Source organism: Protopterus annectens, chromosome 7.part0, assembly GCF_019279795.1.
Source record: "Protopterus annectens isolate FY-2018-M chromosome 7.part0, PAN1.0, whole genome shotgun sequence".
In the NCBI taxonomy this organism is placed as follows: Eukaryota; Metazoa; Chordata; order Ceratodontiformes; family Protopteridae; genus Protopterus; species Protopterus annectens.
Genome location: NC_056739.1, coordinates 262,858,211 through 262,875,710, shown reverse-complemented (window position 1 = coordinate 262,875,710; position 17,500 = coordinate 262,858,211). Strand labels below are relative to the sequence as shown.

Here is a 17,500-nt window from a genome sequence, read left to right as displayed (position 1 = left end):
CCCAGGCTGTGACTATAAGTGGTCCATTGAGATTAGTGTACTACCCAGGTAAACACACTCATAAATAAATAAAAAAGGCCATAGATTCATTCTTTAGAACTCATCTAACTCCATTGTGTATTTCCATTTCTAACTTTAATATAATTTAACAATAATGTGGCTGAAAGATCACATGTGCAGTTTTCCACAAGTACTTAACATTCCTTTTCAGTCTCAGTATTAAATTTGAATAATTCAGTGAGCGATTTACTACATAATGCTTGTAAAAATACTCAGTGATGTAGGACAGTATATGATTAAGTCAGTTATTCATTATATTTACTTAGGGGGTCATTCTCCAGCCCAGCACTTCCACAGCAATAGAGGTGAATCCCACCTCCAAAAGAGAAATTCATCAGAGGTTTGTAATGTGGGAAAATGAAGAAATTGCTATTTGTTGCAAAATACCAGATTATAAATATATTTATGTTACCTAGTATTCTATCCCTAATCAGACACCTCTTGCATTGTCCTTATACAACATATTTGAATAAAATGAAATATTTTTTCTGCATTTTTTTCTGGGATTTGAATAAAATGAGGATGAGGAGAAGAAATCTAATAGTAGGGAAAGCAAATAAAGGCTTGGTCTCCCTAGTATAAAGTATTATGCAATTGAGTCTGCCACATATTACTATATAAAAAACAAGTTAAAACCTGCAAGAGTTTATGCAGGTCACAAACTTGAGGTTATTAGACTAAGCCAGATAGACAGTGTTCCAAATAAGGAATCTGAAACACGGGATCTATGTGGCACAGAACAATGGCTGAAAAAAACTGCGGGCTAAGGACAGAGGTGTCAAGTGTGCTGTTCATTATTTAGTTGTCTATAGGCCTCCGCACATATCACTACTGTCTGATGAACAAATGATTATTTAGCTGTATTTCTATACTTAGCAGATGTTTGTGAGTTTTACAGTTAATTTTTTTAGGTTCCTGTTGGAACTGGGGAGGGGAAAAGAGGAATATTGCACTCTCTGGTGGCAATATTTGCAGATTAAAACTGTTTTGACTAGCCATTAAATATCAATTATTAATTCTAATTGTTTTGAAGTATGTCTTATGGACTGATATATTGATTGTAAATAGGAAGAAACTAATGGGTACTTTTTATATAAATGATATATTATATATGGGTATTTTTATATAAAGTTGTAACAGAGGGTTTATTAGGAAAAGAGTCTGCCTGCCAAGTTGAAAATTGGATTAAATTTTAGGTGAAAGGCTCAAATAAGAGTGGCTCAACACTATACCAACCATAACTTCAAATATGTTGTCACTTTTGATCTTCAATTATATAAAGTTTGTACATGTGGCATCATCATCTTGCAATGCTCATATTCCCTGTTGTCTTGCGAACACTGGTATTCACAAGGCACTGCTTGCACTGGGGAAATTTGGCAGTCCATGACAACCATTTTCTCCCTGGATAAAGATGCCAAGTTGGTGTGAACTGGCCTCTTTTACCCTCCTTTCCCAGCTCTTTCAGCACAAAGACTGCTAACAGAACTCAGGTTGTCTTTCCTGTTGCCAGGGCTTTACCACTCTATTTCACAGAGCTAGTAGAATTTTCAAGATTGTGAGTTTAACTTTTTTGAGTTTTGGTCTTGTTTTGTTTTCAGGATGATGGTTTTAGTTTTATAATCTTCACAGATTTAAGTGTCTGAGGCAGAGATGCTGGACCCAGCCAAGGTGATACAGTGTATACACCAGGCACCACACTTGACACACAGGACTCACTGTTGGAACACACATCTCTAATCTCCTCTGTTGTCCATGTAGCATCTATCATGGTTAGCCCACGGGAGTTACGCAACACTACTCTCACTTAAATGACTTCAGTGAAGAGAAATATATGGACAGAAGTCCTGGGGATGATGCATCTGCACAATATTCCCCTAAGCAGTCCATGATCAGTCAAGTGGCAGAGGAAAGTGGTACACATGGTATCCAGTGGATATCAGGAATACATTAATGCCTCTGCCACTACACAGGAAGGGTACCCATCCTTTTCCTTCCTACTGCAGCTATCTACCATCAGCCATGTTTCAATCCTCTGCTGAGACCTTTTATGTTGTATCATGAATGCTTGCAGCTATTTACGACCAGGAAGAAAAATACAATGTTGAGAATATGGTGTGTTTAAACAATATATGTGACATTTTATGCATCTGTTTTCTGAAAATATATATGAAGCATACCATTTTCAGAAGTATCAGTCCACAACTTTGCCACATGCTATATAAGGTGTACATTTGCATACACTGGTCTCCATTGGTATGGATTAGCTTTGTATGATCATAGTCATGGGACTCCTCAGCATATATTTTTAGCTGGACAAGAAGCAATGCATCTCGCTCATAGTATCCAGATCACCTGCACTTATGAACACTCCCCAGGATCTTGAGCAGTATCAAAAATCTGATCACGCCCTCCGCTAACACATACCTGGGGTCTGAACCTACCGTCTACATACAAACCTTGATAATGAAAATAATGACAATATTAAGAAACATGGTAGGGTTAGGCAGAGAATCGCCATGTATAGAGCAAGGCAGTCAGTGTTGCAAGCCATAGGTTACCTGACAACATCCTTTACTGCACGTCTATTATTCCAACAGTGAGTGTTGCCTAAGTCTATTCTGCAAGTACTCTGGTATATGTACAGATGCTGGCTGCTGAATGAGATGTGACCTCTGTATACATAAATTAAAGGTTATATCTGATGCTGCAGGTATTCAGAACATGCACATGTCAGTGTCGCCTGTGTATATCCTGTCATGACAGCAGTTCACTATGCAGACATCATATTTATCTGTTTGCATTCTGTACATATGGCATGATAAGATGTGGAGATTTCTACTGGAAGCCCTGTTATCATTAGCACTTAGGCATATATTTAGGACATGCCTGCTCCCAATAGACTCGTGTCATTCCTCATCACTATTTTGAGCATTGCCATCTTTGTCATCATCCCAGAAATGCTCCTGATCCCATTTGCTTGGGACTTTGATGGTACACATCCAATACTTTGTAATGTGAGGCACCCATGTTTAGATGATGTTATGATATTGTGCAAAAGTGACACCATAATCATTCAAGATGTTTATTTCTCAAGTATATAGCATCCCTGGGTGTAGCCATATATCTGAATCAGGACATTGGCAAAGCAGACACAGACCCATACAACATTCCTGCTCAGACTGTAAGCATTACGGTATGATTCCTCTGTATGCAGCTGAAGACCAAGAACAGAAAGCAAGAGTCCAAAGATGCCTACATACTGTTTCTGGAAAACATTAGTCAACATTTGTAGTTTGCATCAAAATGTATCACCATTGTTTTATCTTCTGTACATGTAACATACAACTGCTACTTGGAAATTAACCAGCTAACTGACCATCAGGCATCTGTCTACCACACAACATGTGCTTCAGTTCAAATAATAAAAAGAAATCTGGGTACTGGATAAAGATTCTGCCAATGGTACATGAATAAATGCACAAAAATAACAAACCAAGCAGAATCACCACGGCTTAAAGACAAAAACAACTTCCTGTCTTGTATGACCTTCCCAAAGTACATAAGAGTTTGGTATGCCCACCAATGAGGCCTATAGTTTCCAGCAAAGGATGGGCTACTGAACCACTTTCTATTTATGCAGAAACTACTTTGTGACTGATTTTGGATGTAACAAAGACAGTTTTGATAGACACTAAGTCTTTTTTACAGAAACTGTACGCCAATGTAAAGGAGTTTGGGCCTAATGATGACTATGTCTTTATTACCATAGATATTGAGTCCCTTTTTACTGTCATCCCAAACACCTGGGGCATTGATAATATCAGGACATTTTGGTAGTAGGGAGGTATTTGACTCCTGAAAAAATTGATTTGGTATATACATTGTTGGAGATCATTTCAGAAAATAATGGTTTTGTTTTTAATAATGAGTTCTTTTTGCAGAAGGTTTGTGTGGCTATAGGCATGGCTTGTGCCAATAGCTATGCCAACCTAGTGTTGCTACAATGGGAAGACAGTGCAGTGCTATGTAACAATGAGTTTTATAGGTATGTGGTATGGTACACTCGATTTGTGGATGATATATTCTTTTTATGGAATGGTTCGAGTGAGTTACTTTCTAGTTTCATTGAGCATTTATCTAATACTACGACTTTTTTGAGATTCACTTATAAGTACTCTAAAGATGAGATCGATTTTTTTAGATGTTACTGTGAGAAAGTCTGATTTAGGGAATCTGCAAACTATTTTATATAGGAAGCCAAGCAGAAATAACTCACTTTTACATAAGAATAGTATGCATCCAAGGCATGTCGTTAAGAATGTACTTAGGGGCCAGATTTTGAGAATGATGCGGCTGCATAATGAAGATATACAACTTATGGTAGCCCTCAAGGATCTTAAGGGTGATTTTCTGAAGAGAGGGTATTCCAAGAAAGAAATGGATACTAGTATTTCCCAGTTATCGAATGAGAGGAATACTAGAGGATGACCGTACTTTTCTGAGCAATCCCCTGGAGATAGAAATGAGCATGAATATAGTGAATCTGGAAAGGTGAGGATTCCTATGACCTTTTCAAGTGATGTCAATGTTTTCTGTGACATCATTAAAAGGAATTGGGGTATATCAAAAGTGTCTGAAGAACTTAGGCTGTGAGTGAGTGACCCATGTTTTCTTTTAAGAATAATTTCACTAGAAAGACAGTTATGCTACAGGTCAGGATTGGCTAGATCTGCTTCTACATCACAGAGACAAGGGACATATCGCTGTAGAAACTGTAGTACCTGTGACTGAATTTATACAAGTATGAGGTTTATACATACACAGACATGGGCAATGGTTAAATGTAAGTTCTATGCAGATTGCAAAACTAGAAATGTAGTGTATTTCAGTTTTTCTGTGGTCTGCTTTGCATTTTATGTAGGTAAAACGAATCGCACTCCGAGGGAATGTATTTTAGATCATTTGAGAGATATCAGGAACAGTAGGGATAGTAATGCTTTAACATGTCATATTACAGCTGGTAGACCCCAGCATAAGTGTAGGTTATTTGTGCTAGAAATTGTGAAGGATAGCATTGGGGGGGGGGGATATCAAGAATAAGACTGACTTGACTGAACAAAGGTGGATTCTCTTTTTTTAATTCAGCGAATGCACCTGGAATTAATGATATGGTGTCTCTCAAACCCTAGCTGCAGGAATGTGCACTCCCCCATTGGAGCTTTATAGGTTGATTTGCATTAGTTACATTTTTTACATCATTTTTTTACATAATGTTTATGGGAAAATATGTGTATGTCTTTAAGAGAGCTGTATGTTTAACTGATTTGCTCAATTGGATGTGTTTTTAAATAGGGAGCAGGTGGTGTTATTGTGAGAATCTGAAGAAGTGACAGGTCGTGCTGATGTTGCTTCCTCACTATGCAGTAAGCAGCAGCTATAAAACAGCTCACTTGTCATCACAGTGTTAATCTACATGACATTATGCTATGAGTGGTAGCATTTTTCTTTATTTTTACTCAGGTAAGGTATACGTTTGATGTACTGTACAAAAGCGTTTACTCATTTTTTTATATTAAAATTGTTTTTGCCTTTAGGCCGTGGTGATTCTGTTTGGTTTGTTATTTTTATGTGCCTCAATTCACAGGTTTTTCCATATCTACAATCCGTGTGCAACATCAAAAAGCATAGTTGCCAGCAGAATTAGCATACATTCATCTGCACATACAAGCTGAGTGTTCAACAGTGAACCATAAATGTCCCCAGTGTCACCTGTGCAGGGACCTTGACAGATATGACAGTGTGTGTGTGTGTGTGTGTGTGTGTGTGTGTGTGTGTGTGTGTGTGTGTGTGTGTGCCTGTGCCTGTGTGAACACACTCATGGACATGTGCAGTCAGTGGCAATAAAGAGTAGGAGGGAAGTGTGTGGTGTCACAAAAAAGTTATATGCTGCTCAGCTGCAGTTAGTAACTCTGCATGATTTCTGTCTGCCAGTTTTAACAGTGAGAAACATTTCAAAAGTACAAGAAGCTTCAGTCGGGGACACTGGTACATCACCTTTGTGGTACTAAAATGTTTAAAATGAACAAGAGAAGTAAAATATCTGCTTGCAGTCGAATTCAACTGCCCTTCCAGTTGTGTGGAATTGTGTGGTGCCCAAAATATCACATGTAGCTAGGAACACCTTCATGTCCAGGTGGTATCTACCAGTGACCACCTGACTAGACACCTGGTGCAAATGTAAGTGCTGATGTTGCTTCCTCACTATGCAGTAAGCAGCAGCTATAAAACAGCTCACTTGTCATCACAGTGTTAATCTACATGACATTATGCTATGAGTGGTAGCATTTTCCTTTATTTTTACTCAGGTAAGGTATACGTTTGATGTACTGTACAAAATTTATTTCTGCCTTGTAAGTGCATAGTATCTGTCTGCATGGTTACAGATTCACAGATGGCATGCCAACTGTCTGCAAATGCTTGCACATGGTCTAATTTATATATAGCATCAAAAGCTTGTCCTGTAATATCTCTTGTGCTTGTTAATGTCCACAGCTCGGTGGCAGTGCCTTGCCTTGAGCATATACTGGTTTGGAATACAGCCATATTAGTAAAACGTATTATGACAAGTGCTTCAAAGGAGTTTTAAAAGATAATTATATACTATGACTTTCATCTTTATAACTTAGTGTATATGCTTATTATAATAATTAATTTTGCAATGGTATCTTTTACAGATTTTTAAACTGAACAGAACCAAACATATAAATGATGAGAGTGATTGTAAGCACTGACTATATTAGGTAGTGATACCTAATCCTAGATTTCTGTAATTCCCAGTCAGAGGTTACACAACTATTATGTACTAAAAACAGTCAATTAATGCACCATTCTCAAAGCTGCAGTTTATTAGGCTTTATTACAAGTATACAGCCAGTATAAGCCCACAACAGATAAGTAATCTGTAACAACTATCTACACTGTTACTATGACTGATAAAATTGCAAATTTCTAAGTTCACTTAGCTGTTTGTTTAATCTGCATGTTTATTACCTCTAACAGCGTCATCGTACAACAGAAGTGAGCAGAGATATAAAAAAAGCAGACGTATTAACAGTTTTATCTGTGTTGTATAATGAAGATGGCCTTCTTGATCAACAAAACACCTCAAACACAGAAAATGAGAATGTTTCTTAGCCCATGTATATACCCTTTAGCCTCATTATATTTCTGTCTTGCCTTGATTGGCAATGAAGTAACTTGTGCTGCTTTGATGAGAATTATTCCACTTTTATGTACTTACATTAGAAAGGCTACAGATTGACACACTCATTATTCTGGCCTGCAAACTGATGTTTCCCGAGGGTTCATTTGGATGTCAGTGTTTTTCAGACAATTTTTGGCTACTTAGTCTTTTAATTAATAACTGCTTTTAGCTATAGGAGTATGCACATGAATAGACAATTGAATATGTCTTCATTTACTTATTTACCTAGATTTGCTATCAGTAAAATTGCTAGTCAAATTTCAAGAGAGGCATACAAAGAAAAATCCAGAGAGTGCAGTCCATTTCAAAATACGATAGCTACAATGTCAAGTAAAATAACATTTTAAAAGATTTCAGTCATGAATAGTAATTAATAAACATTCAGATCTAACAATAAAAAAAATGTATATATATATATATATATATATATATATATACATACAGCTGTGTTTATGGTAGTAACAGAAACAGTAACAGTAACAGTCATCACCCAATATATATAGCAGTAATAGGACATAATGAGTTTTTATCAATCTTGGTAACAGACAACGGAGTGAGAACAGAATGCTAGTGCAATTAATGAAGTGTTTTGATAGAGAAGCCAATTAAGGAATACAGACTGTGGGTGATAGTTACTTATGGGCTTCTATATAAGGTAGCATTAAATTATGAAGTGCTAGCAGGAAGATTGGTTACGTAGGAAAGAAACAAATGATACACAGCAAACATAGGAGTAATCTGGATGAGCTGTATTATGAGTGTGGCTAATGTCCCTACACTCCTATTAGATAAGGATTCATTGCCTGTAATTGTATAAGTAAGGGAAAGGAAGACAGAACAAAGGTGAGCAAGAGTCAGAAAATTCTCATAGTGAGTAGGGAGATTCTAGTGTGTTATAGAAGGAAAGGAGTTGTCAAAAACTCAGAAATGGCAGCAACTGTAGTGGAACTTTAATCTGGAAAGTCAATTTCTTTTTACTTGAATGTGATGTATATGGTGGATGATAAACCATGGTAGGGCTGGTATTTGGTAAGATATTTACTAGAAAGTAAAGAATCTAAACAGGAATTTGTTTGTTTGGTGGAAATTAGGAAATGTTCATGTTTAGGCCACTATATTTTTTATCAAGGTTGTACAGAGGTGTCACTTGTTCAGGAGACTCTAAAGCAACTTTACAATATTGTTGCACATTAGCTGTAGCCTGGACTGCGGAGTAGCAGGCAGACTGGTAAAACTGGTTGTGACATACAGGAGACTAGGCCCCAGCTCTTCATTAGTTTGTAAACTTTGCTCGTGTGAAAGTCAAATTTCACACTAGAACCATGAAACTGGGCTCCCTGTGCCTGACTTGATGCTATAGCCATTGGATGAATAGACCCAGTGTGCTAATGTTAGAATAACACTGCCTTATTTCCAGTGGCATTTGAAAACAAGCCTAGTTTAGATAACAAGTCTTGTACTTTAGTGAAGAAAGCCTATAGATAAAAGTTGACTTTTAATACAGTGTTAATAAAGAAGACAAACACATATACCATATCGTGCATCCATCTTTCTAAAGTACTTTAAATCAGTTCATAGATCCATATTTCTTAATGCTTAGTGGAACTGAAAGTCATCACCACCCAGTCTTGCTATGAAATAAATTCTCACGACAGCTTCTAACAGGTTACTATTTCTTGTCATTTATTGGTGACCATTTTTGTTAATCCCTAAACCTGCATCATAAATATCATTGTGTATACTTGTATAAATAACAATTTGATCACTTCAACTACTCTATAAGTGATGGAGTAAAGTGATAATATTTAGAGTAAAGTGATAATATTGCTATTTGTTTCCAGTATTCAACACCTCTAGGGCCTATAACTTGCCTAGTAAAATTTGCCTGGCCTTTTACAGCCTTCTTAAATGAGTATAATTGTAACTACAAAAGGATGCCCAGATTCAATAACTAGTCTCATTATTGCTTTGTATAATGGAATCAATATTTTTTTATCCCTGCTAGTAATAATCTTGAGTTTGATTCTGACCTCATAATAGTATTTTTCAAGTATATCTGACAAGTTAGAACCAGAGCAGAAGAATGCACAAGTTCCTTATTACCTCAAGGTCTTGTAACAAAAAATGATTCCCAGTATATGGGTAAAATGAATGAGCATTCCCAAAATACATAACTCTAATTATCTTAACATTGCACTCAGTATGACATGATACAGATTCCAGATTCTCCAAGTAACATTTCACCCTGGATTGATCCCCAGATCAAGTAATTATCAATCCAATTTTTGTATTGCCCTTATATTTACTCAGCCAGATTTTATTAGCTAGTAGAAGACTAGATATAAATATTGAATGTTGAAAACAAAACAGGGTCAAAAATTACTTCTGTGGAACACCAGATGCTAAGTGACATCTCCTGAGATTATATCACCTATTCTATCCTGCACCAACTATGTTTTAACCAATTATTTACCCATCTTACCTCTTACCAGTTTAATTATTTTTCTGTCATTAAAAACACAATGATGTCATGCTGTACCATATCAAAAGCCGTAACAGGATCTATGCAGACAATATCAATGAGTATTCCCAGAGCCGTAATGGGATCTATGCAGACAATATCAATGAGTAAGCCTTCATCCATGACCTCCCAAATAGACTTGGAAAGGTTTACATTTGTTTCACGTGAGCATCCAGGTACAAAACCATGCTGTCTTTTTCCTACTTAACCTCCAGTGTATTAACAAACAGCTCTATAAGAACTATTCCTAGTATACACATTAAATGTATAGATCTAAAAGTGTCCAAAATAAAAGCATCACAAACCTTAAGATCTGAATAAGATGGGATGGCCACTAACTAGCGGATAAATTGTTGACAAAGTCCAAAATGGACTCATGACAGACTCCAACATGTAGATGGTGAGACTTTCAGAAATGCATAAGTTTAATATATATATATATATATATATATATATATGAGTGTGTCTGTGTGTGTGTGTGTGTGTGTGTGTGTGTGTGTGTGTACTACAGTATGTTCAGAGAACTAACATTTGAACCAGTTAACAGCTACTGACCAAAAATACAATTCAATTAGACACAATTTAAGTCAGGATAAGTGAAATAATTTATACGAATAGCCATGTAGAGGCAATTTAATATTCTGCCTACAATTCTGCAATGATTTTGTTTAGGTTGAAGGCATTCAGTGAAGGCAAAAAAGATATACTTTTATGTAGTGAGATGTTAGTACAGAGTGACTCAGCTAAAACCTGCAGTTTCTTTCTTGAGATGAGATGGGCTATAAACTATTCATATATTCTCTATTCCATTATTTTTTGAGAGAGGAAGGAGAATTACTACTGGCAGGTAATGACAAAGTTCAGTTTAATTGCCTAAAACAAATCAATAATACTGGATTTCTAAAGTTATGGAGCATAAGATATTCTGAGATAGAGTTATTTAAGGATACAAGTTAGGCATCAGTTTCTGCAGAGATACGGAAGTACATTGTAAGAAAAAGTGCCATTAGCTAAAGATGTTGGTTTCAGCTTGACATACTTTTCACAGTAGTGTAGTTGGAACAGGAGAAAGGTAAAAGTCTGAGGATTAAGAAATGGATGGATAAAATGAGGGTGATTAAGTATTATGGAATCTAGGAGAGACTCATTATAGAGTGGCTAAAGGACTACATCAAGTCAAAGTTATTCATGGATGAACAAAGTAATCTTATGAAGCAGGATAAGAATGTTGATGCAGTAATCTATTGTTTTGCCATTCCTTACTCAACAAGGTCAAGTGATGAGAGTTTATGAAGTTAATGCAAGAGTATGTGGGAAAATGACGTGCGGGTCAGTAAGGCAGTCAAGCATAGCGCCTGCCTAAGTTAAGCTTTCAGATTTGGGTGATAGTATCCACTCATCTTTAATGTTTTCCTGATTGAGTTAATGTTGCAGTTGTGCTACTAACTCAATAGATGGTGTATAGAGTAAAGTAATTATTTCGGCAACAGTAAATATGAAATGATGCCCTAAGTATAAAAAAATCCACAAATGCATATTTAGGGAATGATCTCATACTCAAATCCTCTGTCACAGCACATGATCTTGACATTTTTAGAGTAATTTAGCCTTATGTAAAAACACAGGATTGACTGCTTGAAATGTCACATAGTGAATTATACAAACCTATATTAGGAAGATGTGTAGCAACACAAAAAATTTGAAAATTGTTCTGTAACACAGAATTAGATTTCAGATAACCTACAGTTCCTATTTAATAAACTTTTTATTTGTTGATTTTTTTTATCATTAGCTAATCATTCCTCAAAAAAATTATCATCTATGTCTCATGCATTCTTGAAATTCAGTTAGTTTTTGGCATTTCTGCCTCTTAAGGAAAGTTATCCCATCTCTAAGAATGAGTTAATGGTTTTGTTTCGACTAACTTTTCTGGAAAGCTGGTTTAGTCATGAAACATTTTTTTTAATAGTAGAGCCTTCCCTGTCCTATGAGTTGTATGTATTCTAAATTAATTTTATGATTCCTCATTTAATGATTTCCTTTGTTTTAAAATGGTGATGCTACCATGAAGATTACAGGTTCTATAAATCGGGTCACTGCAGTGAGAGGCTTTGCTGTAAGTTTTAATATCTTCAGAGTCAATTAAAAGAAGTCCAGGTGTACAGGGTGCAAAGCACCCAAAATGACTTTTATGTGTTAATTGAAAGTGATCTAATTAATTTGTTTCTTTCATGATGACTTTCAATTATTCCAGATTTTGATTAACTCTCTGTGATCCCTGTGTTTTCTTTTATGGACATAAACATTTTTTTATCATGTTAAGTATCTCGCTTCTTTCTTCAACACCATCTGTGCTAAGCACTTCTAAACTCATTACATGGCATATCGTCTAGACCTTGCATAATCTCTGCACACAACTTTACATTAGTGAGTTCACCAGAAATGCACGTAAATCTCGAGACAAGACTGATTGCCATCTGGATACAGGAGAAACAATGTCTTGCTTTCTGCTGTGTTGTTTTCTCTTATGTATTTGATTATTCTGCCAGCCTTTATTCTTTCTGTCAGAAATTATTTATTAACCTCCATGGTACCTAATATGATTACATCCAGCCTCTTACTGACTGGAGATGGGAAATTGCAGTTTCTTCCCTTAAACACGTGTTGCACTTTCTTTGGAATTTGTTGCCAAGATATATCACTTGGCATACTTAATTGCATTATTCATTAAATCATGGTATTTACCTTAATTTCTGTACCAGCGTGAATATCAGCCCTGTTACAGGGTACTGAGATAGGAGATACCTCCATCCATACTATGTAATATTTAAACTTTTACTCTGGCACATAACTTACGTGGATATTTTGACCTGCATCTTTGACCATGTTGGTTTTTGTTAAAAGCTTTATTACATGCAATGCTTTCAACAATTATACTATTGATAACATAAAAATAAACAAAAACTACTGTGTATAGCTAATGCATACCAAATGACACTTGTTACAAAGTAATGTGACTTAACTAATCATGTAAAATGGCCTGTTTATAGCCTAGACATTCACTATTAACATATTCAGCCTTGTATGTCACCAGCTAAGGCAGCACTCATTAACAGATAGTTGTAAGTTATGAGTTTTATCTGAAGTTCACATACCATATTAATATCACAATACTTAAGTGCAATACAAATAAGTAAGGAGAATGAGAAAGGTGACCTTTAAGAAGCGCTTTGTTAACATCTTTAAATGCATCAGGTGATTTCAACTTAGAGTACGTTAACAGCATATTAGTGTGTGTGGTGTTTTGATCTGGCAGAATACAGCAGAAGATATTGATTTTTTCATATACTGAAGCAAACTGATTTTTGAGACATTTTGTTTAATAACAAAACCCTTCACATTTGTAAGCAAACATGGCACTCAGTTCTCTGCAGAGACATTCCTGGGTGTACTCTGTCACATGTCCATTTCAAATACTAGTTTGATTACCTATTTAAACATATGACTGATACTAGAAATCATGAATGATATCCACAGGTGCAGATAATAAAAAACTTTCCTGTGCATTTCATGAGAAATAAACACATTACCTCATCCACACTCCCTATTTTTTCATGTCATCGTAATTATATTTATCACTGTAGCCTCCTTTCACTTTAATTCAACAAACAAGTTTAATAATTGCACCACATCATGAGATGGACTTCTCCTATCTATCCACTCAGAAACCTCGTCATTTTTTCTGACTCTTTTGATGAGAAGTTCAAAAGCAACTCTTTCAGGATAGACAAGAACAAATGATCGCCATGTCTTAATTTCTTTTAGATGTCTAAAGTGCAATTCCAGTAAAAGTATGACATTTCAGAAATTACTATTATCTATCTTCAATACTAAACAGATTTTGTATTTCTAAAGTGTTTTGTGTTCTAAGCAATACCAAGACAAGGATCCCATCTTTCATTTAGATACAAACATAAAGAAAGTCTTTGCATTATTTTCCAGCTTTAACTTCTATGAAATAAGCATTTTTTACACTTCCTTAACAAATTCATGCAATTACTAGTTAAGCAGGGACCATAGGCATCTAGCATTAGAGCAGGCAACAGTTTGATCTGAGGAAGAGGTAAGATGCTAGCTAAGACCGTGCTGTGAATCCTTGCTGCATTATGGTAGGTATTTCCAAGCATTGTAAGCAAAATAGACAACAAAACAGCAGTTAGATGTAAAATAACTTTTGTGAATGCTCATTTGTATCATGTGACCATATTTGGTAATGTGTTGGACCACTTCTAGCACAGACTTATATCATACCCTTTTTATCATAGTGGTAACTAAAGCCAGAATAGAAAAAAATAAAACACTTACAATTAGAGATTGAGAGTCACTTTACGAAATGTTGATTGCATAGATTTTTAATAATGTAGCCCAGAATTCGATTATGATATGTTTGACTGTGCTTGTGTTCTGAAATGTCTTCTGGACAGAAAAACTACAACAGAAAATGTTGGAGACAGTGTTCAGTCTTGGTAAGAAATACAGAAAACAAAAACATTATTAGAACTGTTAGAAGAACTGCTACAGCAATTTCACAATCAGTCAAAAGGCTCAAATGACAAAGGATATGGAATAAGACAGCAGAAAATAATGGTTAGCATTGTGTTAGTTCTATGAATATTGTAGTTACCAGAGTAAGGGAGCAGTGAAGTCATGAGATGTACAATTATCTGTGAGAACAAAAACCTTGCACTTGGTTAAAATGGATTGATACTCTAACTTACACCCATGAAGAAAAAGTTCAAGAGATGGAAAGTAAATATCAACAGCTTATTCATATTCAGAGGTACCATATCACAACAAGCGATATATTGACAGCATCAACTTGCTTGCCATACCCTGGATTCACATTTAAGGCAAAAAATTCAAAAGAACACAAATAAAAAATGCAGTTTGATAAACATACTTCCCAAGAAAACTTCTTGTGACACACCTTTCTGCTACATACTGCAGGTAAAAGATAAGAAACTGATAGTTTGACAATTAGGTCCTAAAAGCATTAGAATTACAATATAATGATATCTGCCAGAAGAAATATTTACTGGATATAACGTGTTAATACAATAGCAAAGCACAGGTAACAATGAAGAGCAGTTACTGGAAGGGACGTGTTTAATATGTGATGGTACATGAACTCTACCTGTAGGTGACTGATTTTAAGCACAAATATGCTCAATGTTTCAACAAAACCTCAGTTGAAAGCCTTAGCCAGGAAAAATGTTCAGTAGTAAAGTTGTCTGGAACTCAAAACAAAGAGAAAGAAAAAAATTACTGCCTGTATTATGAATGTGTCCCAACAGTCAACCATCTCCTAAACTGTAGTCATGTGCAAAGTGATAATACAAATACCGTAGAAGGGGGAAGGAGTAGCACTTAGCTGAGATGAGCACAGCTTTAGCACTGGTTCATATACTTGGCTGTCATCATTACAAAACTTAAGCATGGCTTCTGCTGGGCACGGGCTAAGGTACATTGCCTGTAGTCTTCAATGCCTGATTGCTCTTGAATGTTCCATTTCCATTTAATTAGTGTTTATGATAAAGAGGTCTTGAAATAGGGAATTGTGGCTCTTAAATACAATCATTATTACTGTTCTGCTCAACATCTGAATCTTTTCCCTACACAAGTTTCTCCTATAGAATGATTTTTGCAAATGTGTGAAATTATCTTTAATTGCAAAATAGCCCCATAAGCTTACTGTGACTGGTTTCATATGTTGCTAGACAAAGCCTCTAATACCTCAGACTTATCCATCAACGGGGCGTGGCCAAGGATGAACACAGGATAGCAGCAGATTTCTTCAGCTCCACCAATTTCATTACATTGACAGGAATTAATTACTTAAAAAATTAATTTTTGAAGTAATTTTCTTTCTAAATATGTTTGTTTTATATAGTTCTTGAACTATATCTAAAAAAGAAAGGAAATCTTAATAATATTCCTGTCAGAAATTACTTTGGAAATTTTCCTGTCAGTTTATCAGTCTGAAATGAGTTCCAGTAAGACAAATTCTCAAGACTCCAGCATCAAGAAAGAACTTCAGTCTCTGATAATTATAGTCCAGCAACTTACTGCTAAGATGGATAAAATGGATACTAAAATAGACACTTTCATAGAAAAACTACAAAACAAATAGACTTGTTACATATGGACCTGCAACAACAGAAGATCCAGATGACAGGCATAGAAGAAGCTGTGAATGACATGGAAAATAGAATACAAGAAGAGGAAATCAACATTGAGTTTCTGCTGAAACAAAATACGCATTTACAAACAAAGCTGGATGACCTGGAAAATAGATCTAGGCAAAATAACATTAGGTTTTTTGGACTGCCAGAAAATATTGAGGGAAACAATATTACTTCTTTTTAACAACATGGCTCCCTAAAACTTTAGAATTACCAGAAGCATTCTCTTTTGGTATCGAAAGAGCACATAGATCTATAGCTAATACTAACTCTAACAAAAACTATCCTAGATCAGTTATAGTTAGATTTCTATCATCTTTTGATAAAGAGATGGTTCTTAAATCTGCTTGGGCTAAAGCTCCTGTTAAGATTAATGAAACAACTGTGCGTTTTGACAATGACTATTCTTCCATGGTATTATCTAAAAGAAAAGTTTTTCTGCCACTAATAAGGGAGCTTAAAAAAGCACAGTTTAAAACATACCTTCTGTTTCCTGCCAAGCTTAAAATCTTCCTTCCTGATGGTCCTAAAATTTTCGATGACTTAGACTCTGCTTTACTGTTTATCAAAAAATAAGATTTTGGAAAAATAGAAGAAATGGAATGGGCTAGTCCTTCGTTAAAGAGACTGGCAACTGAAACTTCGTGGAAGACTTCAGAGAAGAAGAAGAGACTAAAACAAATGATTTGTACTATGTTTTTTTTCTCTCATCATTTTATTTTATTATTAATCCTTTTAAATATAGTTCCTGCATTTCCAAGAAGCAACAAATATTTTGAAAAGATTTAATCAAAGTTATTCTCTGTGTGCAAAGAAATGTTTTGTTTCATAACTAGTCAAAATATCTGGAGATTTAATGGCAAGCTGTGATTTAACTTGTTTCTCTTTCTGAAGAGGAAAAATACGGTCAGTAATTTGATACATTTTTTTCCTTTAAAAGTTTATATGTTCTTCAAATGCTATTCCTAATTATACTTTCTTGATTACACTGCTTATGCTTGTTTGTAAATAATCTGTCATGCTTTAACTAATAATAATTAGAACTAAATAATAGTAAATAATATGTTTTATTTTTAACTCTATTAATATAAACAGTAAGTAACATTCTATTGTATATACTTCTTATAGCTTTCTCTTACATTTTTTTTATTTCTGCCTTACACCCTTTTACTTTCTACTCTCTTTTCTTTTCTTTATTAATATATAGAAATGCTTTTGATCATATAGACACAGTAAATAATACGATTTGCATAGGAGTTGAGTTGGGACAAAAATGTTGAGTTTTGTTACTTATTAATAATTTTGGGCTTGATTTCACTTACATAGAGTCTGTAATGACCTGTAGAATGCATTGTGAAGGTTTTGTCATGTTTAGATGCATTTACACTGCTAAATGAATGTTTGTCACTA

At 35.2% G+C, this 17,500-nt stretch overlaps 1 protein-coding gene across 2 annotated transcripts in view; it reads right to left on the bottom strand.

Moving 5' to 3' along the window:
• Positions 1 to 17,500, bottom strand: part of LOC122806386 (leucine-rich repeat neuronal protein 2-like) — a 1,426,491-nt gene that overhangs the window by 1,034,886 nt on the left and 374,105 nt on the right. The window contains exon 2 of one of the 2 annotated variants that reach the window (XM_044076746.1): positions 14,214 to 14,337. The exons of the other annotated variant lie outside the window; for it this stretch is intronic. The gene's annotated coding sequence lies outside the window, so the exon portion shown is untranslated. The remainder of the gene's footprint in view (positions 1 to 14,213; positions 14,338 to 17,500) is intronic. 2 annotated transcript variants of the gene reach the window in all.